Source organism: Podarcis tiliguerta, assembly GCF_965153285.1.
Source record: "Podarcis tiliguerta genome assembly, chromosome: 14".
In the NCBI taxonomy this organism is placed as follows: Eukaryota; Metazoa; Chordata; class Lepidosauria; order Squamata; family Lacertidae; genus Podarcis; species Podarcis tiliguerta.
In genome coordinates, this window is record NC_139547.1 from 42,458,373 (window position 1) to 42,466,401 (window position 8,029).

Below are 8,029 nucleotides of genomic sequence, written 5' to 3' on the forward strand. Positions count from 1 at the left end.
GCATCATTTGAGTTGGGAAATATCCTCCGAAGGCTAATTAACAAGAACCATTGTCAATATAAAGAAGCACGAGAAGGCAAAAACAACCTTTGTTCTTCGGAAGGAGACGATGCCATCATGTCTGCCATTAAACCACAAGGGCGTGTCTGCCAATTTTGAGAACTAGCAAAAGGGTCTCGCTTCCCAGACAAATGCGATATGTCAGAAGCAAAGCCAACCTTGCGCTTGAAACCTGCTTAATTTAAATCCCGGGCACTTAATGTCCATTAGCTATCTGCAACAACTGCTGATTTATTTGCAAGGTGGTAGGCTGTTAAAATCCCTGATCTGTAGTAACTCAGATGTAGATTTGTCACTCCCCCTCTATGGCTTTGTTGGGAGCTGCTGGGATCTGTCTATGGCTGCCCCATGTGGACAACTACTGAACTGCAGTTTGGCAGCCTTCCGCATGCGGCAACTTCCTGGACTGACTCCTCCCACTCTGACTCCCCATTGGATCATTCTGGGCCGGAAGGGGGAGAAAACAATTGAGAATATAAAAACCATAAGAAGAGCCTGCCATATAAGGCCAATGGCCCATCTAGTCCAACAGCCACTTCTTACAGTGGCCAACCAAAGACTTGTGGACCTAAAGAGAGAATTAGAGCACAACAGCACCTCTCCCAAATTGTGATCCCCATTGTGCATGCCTCAGTTTGGGAATGAATGGGGAAGGGCCATAGCTCAGTTTTGCATGCAGAAGGCCCCAGGGTCTATCACTAGAATGCCCTGATGGGAATGTTCGCTGCCTCAAATATTGGACAAACAGTCAATGTAGACAAGACAAGACAGGGCTCGATGGATGAAAGGTGTGACTCAGTATCTGGCATCTTCCTGTGCTCCTAATCTTAGACCTTTGCCCAGTGGAACTAGAATCCAGGATGCTCAATACGCAGGGCAATGTGACCTTTCATGTATTGTTGGACTCCAACACCCATCAGCCCCAGCCATCCTGACCATTGGCCAGGGATGATGGGAGCTGGTGTTCAACAACGTCTGCAGGGCTGCAGGTTCCCCAGCCCAGCCATACAAGAACAAAGGAATTGTTGTCGGCATCCGTCTGTCTCGAGAGACAATGGCGTACGCCTCTGGGAGTGAACTCGAACTGCTGTGTTAGCCTCCTTCCCAAAGCCTAGTACAGTGGTACCTCGGGTTAAGAACTTAATTCATTCTGGAGGTCCGTTCTCAACCTGAAACTGTTCTTAACTTGAGGTACCACTTTAGCTAATGGGGCCTCCCGCTGCTGCCGTGCGATTTCTGTTTTCATCGTGAAGCAAAGTTCTTAACCCAAGGTACTATTTCTGGGTTAGCAGAGTCTGTAACCTGAAGCGTCTGTAACCCGAGATACCACTGTAAGTGTTACCTTTGGGCTCTGGCAGAGTCCTCGAGTCCTCCTGCATCCTTCCCAAAACTTTCCCAGCAAGAGGGCTCTACGACCCTGCCAGAGACTTGCACCTCCTTCCCAAAGCCCGGTGCCTCCCTTACCAGGATTTGGGAAGACACCATAAGGATGGGGGGGGAGTGTCAAATTGTGGGCCCACAGAGGGCACTATATTATCATGGTCTGCCCTTGCCACCATTCCTGACTTTTCACCCTGCTGAGCCTGCTAGGAGTTAGAATCCAGCAATGACTGGAAGCCACTACTTTAGATAGCTGTCGCTGAAGGCATGGGGAATATGGCAAGTGCTTGCCACAGCTCTGATTTTGCTTGATGGTTCCAGAACCATTTGACCAACATCAGTGGTTTATAAGGAACACAGGAAGCTCTCTTATACTGAATCAGATCATTAGTCCATCTAGTTCAGCACTGTCTCCAGCAGGATTTCCCAAACTTGTTGCTGGACTACAACTTGCATCATCCCTAGCTAGCAGGACCAGCAGTCAGGGATGATGGGAACTGAAGCCCAAAAGTAGCTGGAGACCTAAGTTTGGGGAACCCTGGTCTACAGGGACTGGCAATGACCACGCAGGATTTCAGGCAGGAGGCTATTGACCTGGAGATGCCATTAGGGATTGAAACTTGGTCCTTCTGTATGCAAAGCAGATGCTCTACCCCTCAGCCGCCCTCTTTCTTCCTCTTTCATGCCTTGTTGGGGTTTTGGCAACTTAATGACAAGGCTGGGACAGAACCTTAATTCATATTGCCTGTCAGTGTTTATTAGAGTTAATGCTATATCCATTTGTAACCCTCCTTCCTTTTGCTTCTGGTTGCAGATCCATTCCCAAACCTGTATTCATCCTGGCTTTCAATCAAGGAAGATTACAGGGTTGCACCGGCAAAATTGCACATTGCTTTTCAAAGCAAATCTCTATTTATAAATAATTCCAAGCCGATAGCTATTGGGAAGTAGGACTTTTAATTGATACTTTGCAGTGAGATATAGGACGTAGCTTTCTTCTTTTGATGAAGATGAGTGTCAGTCGTTTATGAAGCTCCGGATAAACTGCCTATTAAGCTATTTTTACATTCCTCCTCGTCTTTAATGCTACTTACATAGCTCACAATTAGAAAGTTTAAAAGAATAAACAGAGCGGGGGTGTCGTGTGGGGGGGGGGAGACGTTTCAGATCCAGAGAGTTACTGCCAGAGGCAGAGTGCCTGTGAATGCTGGTTCCTGGGGACTACAAATCAGGAAAGCCTTGTTGCATTCAGGATCTGCTTGTGAGCTTCCCAGAGGTCATCTGGTTGACTACTGCGAGAACAGGATGCTGGACTAGATGGGCCTTTGGCCCAATCCAGCAGGACTCTTCTCAGGTGTTTATGGAATTTGCTATCACATAACCGCCTTATCTATTTATGATGGCTATGGACCACCTCCAGTATCTGATGCAGTATAGAGTATTAGGGGAGGGGTAGTACCTCGGAGGGGGACACACTGTGCTCCTTCTGGGGTAGTTGCATGGCGAGTTCCCGCCTCCCCCCCCCGGTGGAAATAAAGACACATGACACAAATATTTAGGTTAATGGGCAAAAAATGGCCACAACTTTATTGGTTACAGGAATGAGCGGTATTGGCTGAAGCATTGGTCCTAACCGACTATCTGGCTTCAGCCCGAATGCTTGAAGACCAGGAAGGGTTAACCACCAGTAGAGGGAGTCCTGCTGATGCACATCAACTAGGAACTCCCCGGGGGTCACCACTTGGGGGCGTGCCTTAGGCCTTCACCTCCATAGGCTTCGGACAGGGCCATGCCCCCCAGAATCCTTTACCGGACTACCCTTCGATATTCGGGGGAGGTGATGGCACTTCCTCCCCCCCCCTTCATCTACATGACAATACCCCTACCAATGCCTAACCGCCAATGCCAAGGAAGTTGTGACGATTTGCTACGAGGTAGGCGAAAAACCAAGTGGCTGGTGCCAATTTGCCAAGTGGATAAAATTCCTCCCAGGCCCCTTAATGGCGACCAACCGAGGCCCATAGCAAGGTCAAAAGAAAAACCTAAAGGGCGGGAGGGTGGGAAACCCATTGAGCTGAGGCAGCAAAAGAGGGAGATCCCTGGCCACGCCAGTGTGATATCGTGCAAGCCATGCCCCCCCCCCCAGGCCAGGGGATGACGTGACAGGGGATCCCCTCAATCGCGCAGAGGCTGAGAGCCAGCCCCTGTGCATGTGGAGAGGGCCTGAAGCCCGCAACTCCACCTCCTCTCAAGTTCCTCTCATCTCCGGGATCTTGTCCATTGTTTGTAAGGGCACAGTATGTGACTGAAAAAGTCTCCCCAGTCCTGATTTATGGCATACATAAAGAAGTTCAATATGGGGCGACAGTGTGGAAAGGTCTTTGGTTTCAGCATCTGCTGAGGGTAAAGGGAAGCTTGAAGACACAGCAATGAACAGGATTGAGCCCTTCCTTCTGCTGCCAGTAACAACACTGCAAATAATAATTTGAGCAGTAATTCCACACTAAAGATCAGCTTGATGGCGCAAGCAAATGCTGATGACATAAAACACTCCCCTGGATAAAGTGCTGATCCTGTTTTGTTAGACGTAGACAACGTTTCTGGAAAAATTATTAATTTTCTGCTGTGTTCCAATTATTTTCCCGCCTCTAGCCCTGCATGCACATTTTGCACATCCCCCTGAATTTTTATTTTGAATTTATTTTATTTTATTTTTGCAAAACAAACAAATAGACAATAATATGATTTGCGGCTATGCAAGCTCAAAGAGGAAAATCAATCTGCAGTGCTCCCAGATACAAATGGATCATTGCAGGGGTCAGAAAGTCACCACCATTTCCCCTTGGCATTAAGAAAATATGTGTGGTTGGCAAAAGAGGCGGGAGTGTGGGCTGTTCCCCTTCTTCAGCCGCTGCTGGAGGCGGCAGCAGCAGCTTGGCAGGCGAAGATTTTGATTCGCTGTGTCATTGGTCTTCCTTTTTAAAATAAATAAATAAAAGCCCTTAAAAAGGAGAAACAAACTTAAAGGGCCCCTTTTGAAAACTTACAACCTGTACCTCTCTTGCCAAACTTGCCCTATTGCGGGTAATATGATGACATGTGGGGAGCAAAATATACATAGCATAATAGTGCCAAGTTCGTGAAGTTAGAAACGTGCCTCCAAACCCGTGTCAAGACCCAAAAGTTTGACTTCTCTTTAGCATTTGGCATGGGGCTTCTTGCATATATCTGAGAGGAAGGCAGAGCCGGATTGAGTGAAGAAACAACCTTCTGTTCTTGTTCCTCAAGAGGGTGTGAGATCTGCTTGAAGACACAGAGTTGGAGTTTTCTTTCCATCGATCAGTTCAAAGCAAGCAGAAATATCTTTAATGCAAAACTCTAATGCCTGAGAGACAACAAAAAAGCCTCCCTCTCCCTCTCTCTCATACACACACACACACACACACACACACACACACACCCTATGATCTGCCTTGTATGTCTAAAGACTCTCATTTTTCAAGGTTACATTTGCAGATGCCTTCTAGGAAATTTGCAGAGGGGTAGCCACAAAATCTGCGGCAAAAACAACCTAAAGCCTTCTTGCTGTTTTGCTTCCCACTAGGAAATAGTGCTTCTATTACCCCCAGCTATGTTTTAATTGCAGGAACAGAAGCCTTCCACTTAGAAACCTGCTCTTGCTAGGGTGTGATTTTGGAAACTTCAGGCAGCTGTGAATACCTAGTGGAGGAAGCCGGACTCTCCTACTTGCAAACAGCACAAGTTTATGCCTTGGTGTCAACAAATCATGACTTAGGTGCATCTGTTAGGTGCCCACAGGGGAAAGTGGGCAGAGCAAAGGATGTGACTTGCTACATAACAGTCACAAAGATAGCTCAGTTGGTTCGAGCACGGTGCTGATAACCCCAAGGTTGAGGGTTTGATCCCGGTATGGGGCAGCTGCATATTCCTGCATTGCAGAGGGTTGGATTAGATAATCCTCAGGGTCCCTCCCAACTCTACAATTCTATGATTCCATGTCTGGGGTTGCTATACTGCAATGCTCTCTATGTGGGGCTACCTTTGAAGGTGACCCGGAAACTACAACTAGTCCAGAATGCAGTAGCTAGACTGGTGACTGGGAGTGGCCGCCGAGACCACATAACACCAGTCCTGAAAGACCTAGGTTGGCTTCCAGTACGTTTCTGAGCACAATTCAAAGTGTTGGTGCTGACCTTTAAAGCCCTAAACGGCCTCGGTCCAGTATACCCGAAGGAGCGTCTCCACCCCCATCATTCTGCCCAGACACTGAGGTCCAGGACCGAGGGCCTTCTGGTGGTTCCCTCACTGCAAGAAGCCAAGTTACAGGGAACCAGGCAGAGGGCCTTCTTGGTAGTGGCGCCTGCCCTGTGGAACGCCCTCCCACCAGATGTCAAAGAGAAGAACAACTACCAGACTTTTAGAAGACATCTGAAGGCAGCCCTGTTTAGGGAAGCTTTTAATGTTTAACAGACCACTGTATTTTAATACTCTGTTGGAAGCCGCCCAGAGTGGCTGGGGAAACCCAGCCAGATGGGTGGGGTATAAATAAAAATTTTTGTTCTATTCTATATACACAGTGGTGGAGCTTCAAGCTCCGACGGGGGAGGGCGGAGAGCAGGCAGGGGCATGGCTGGTTCACGTCCCGGGGGGCATGACACACTGCCCAGGGGCATGGCGCGCTGCCCGCAGGGGCATGGCACGCATCCTGAGGGCATGGCGCGCTGCTCGCAGGGGCATGGCGAGCCACCTGCAGGGGCGTAGCGCCCAGCGCAGGGGGGCAGCTATGATGGCACCCCACCATGATCGTGCCCACTGGGGCTGTGCCCTCCCCCTGTTCCTCTGCCAGTGTATATACACACCTCCACCCTCCACCCAGCCATTCAAGAGGCAATATCACAGTTCAAGCACACATTTCAGCTGTAGAGCTCTGCAAAGTGAAGGCCCGGCCATTTTCATCTGCAACTAAAGTTTATGCTTTGTGCCTGAAGTCAAGCGAAGAAGTAGGGAAATGGGCGAGAGAGAGAGAGAAAAGAGAGGCGGCGGCGGCAGCAGCAGCAGTGTAAACGGTGGGGAATCTTTGCAGCTGAGCTGCCATTAAGGACAGATAGCAAATGATGCAGCAAGCTGTGTGCTTGTGTTTGCGCCACAGAGGAGCTGGAGTGAGCGTGTCAAACTTTTTTCTTTTTTGTTTCCCCTAAGTGATCTTGAAATGAAATGAGATTGATGCCACATACATTATGCAGAAGGGGATGGATTGATTTTGTAGGTCACGCACTTCCAAAGGCCCATTACGCAGCTTCCCTTAAATAATTAAGCATGGCACAGCCTTACCTCGGCAAAGCTAATCAGGAGCCTTGTGCCCATCCAGCAAAATCCCCGCCGTCCCTAATTGCACAACATCAGACCCAACAATTTCTCAGAGCGTTCACATCCCCCTGAAGAAGACTGATTTCACCCCAGCGCTCTCATCACTGCCTTTGCAGCTTGCTAAAAAGTGTGTACTTTGAGGAAAAGTCTTCAACAGCTAGCTTAAGCAAGCCCTCTTTGGGTACTGTATTTCAGAATGCCTCTCCCAACATGAACCTACCTGGACCATTCAGTCTTCATTTCAGGCCCTGCTCCAGGTGCCCTCTCTAAGGCAGGTGTGGAGCCTGGGGACAAGGGAGAGGGGCCTTCTCAGTTGTGGCTCCTCACTCATGGAATACTCTCTCCAGTTAGGTCCACCTGGCATCATCATTAACATCCTTTCAGCACCTGGTACAAACTTATATCTTCTCCCCAGCATCTGGTGGAATGAAATAATTTCGCTGTTTAGTGATTATATGCATTGGCTGCTGTTTTATTGGGTCTTTTGATGGGTTATTAGCAGCCTCGTACTTGGTGCTGCTCAAGATTTCTGAGAAGCAAACAAGAAAAAAATGCAGTTTTGAAATAGTGGCTAAAATCAACACAGTTCAGAAAGTGCCGTCCGCCATCTTGATTCAAAGTGGCATCCAATTGTATCCGAACGTAGACGAAAAACTGCTCCTTGATGTCAAGAACCAGCAAGCATATTTTTTTAATGATACTATAAGCAGTGTGTCCAAATACACAGCAAGTGAGCAACTTTCCAAAAATGAACAGCAGATAGGATTTTGCTGCTCTTTAATTGGATATTTTTTATTGGATCGCAAATGCACACACTCCACCCACCCATGCATAAACTTTCTCTATGCATGCGTGCGCACACACACATACACACACGGATGGATGGATGTGTGATGAGGTGAGAAAGAGGTATAACCCCCACACACACATTTTGTTTATCTCTTCTCTTTCAAGCTCACATATTCCATGCATACACGCACACATACACACAATGTGTCTGTATATGAACGGATGGAGGGGTGACAGGATGAGGAAGACAGAGAGAGAATGTGGGTGGGTTTTTTTCTCTCTCTCTCTCTCAACCCACCCATAAGGATATATATGCAACCGCTCAACGCTATGCATTCATCAACAAAGCTGAACAGGTTCTGAATTATCTACACATTGGCAGAAAATGGGGTGTGGCTGCAGAGTCCTACTG

The 8,029-nt window shown here is 48.1% G+C and overlaps 1 long non-coding RNA gene across 1 annotated transcript in view; it reads right to left on the minus strand.

The window, feature by feature from the left end:
* Window positions 1-5,988, minus strand: part of LOC310664597 — a 346,493-nt gene extending 340,505 nt beyond the window's left edge. Inside the window, exon 1 of the long non-coding RNA XR_014504990.1 lies at window positions 5,655-5,988. This is a non-coding gene — a long non-coding RNA (uncharacterized lncRNA). The remainder of the gene's footprint in view (window positions 1-5,654) is intronic.
* Between the last annotated feature and the right edge of the window lie 2,041 nt (window positions 5,989-8,029).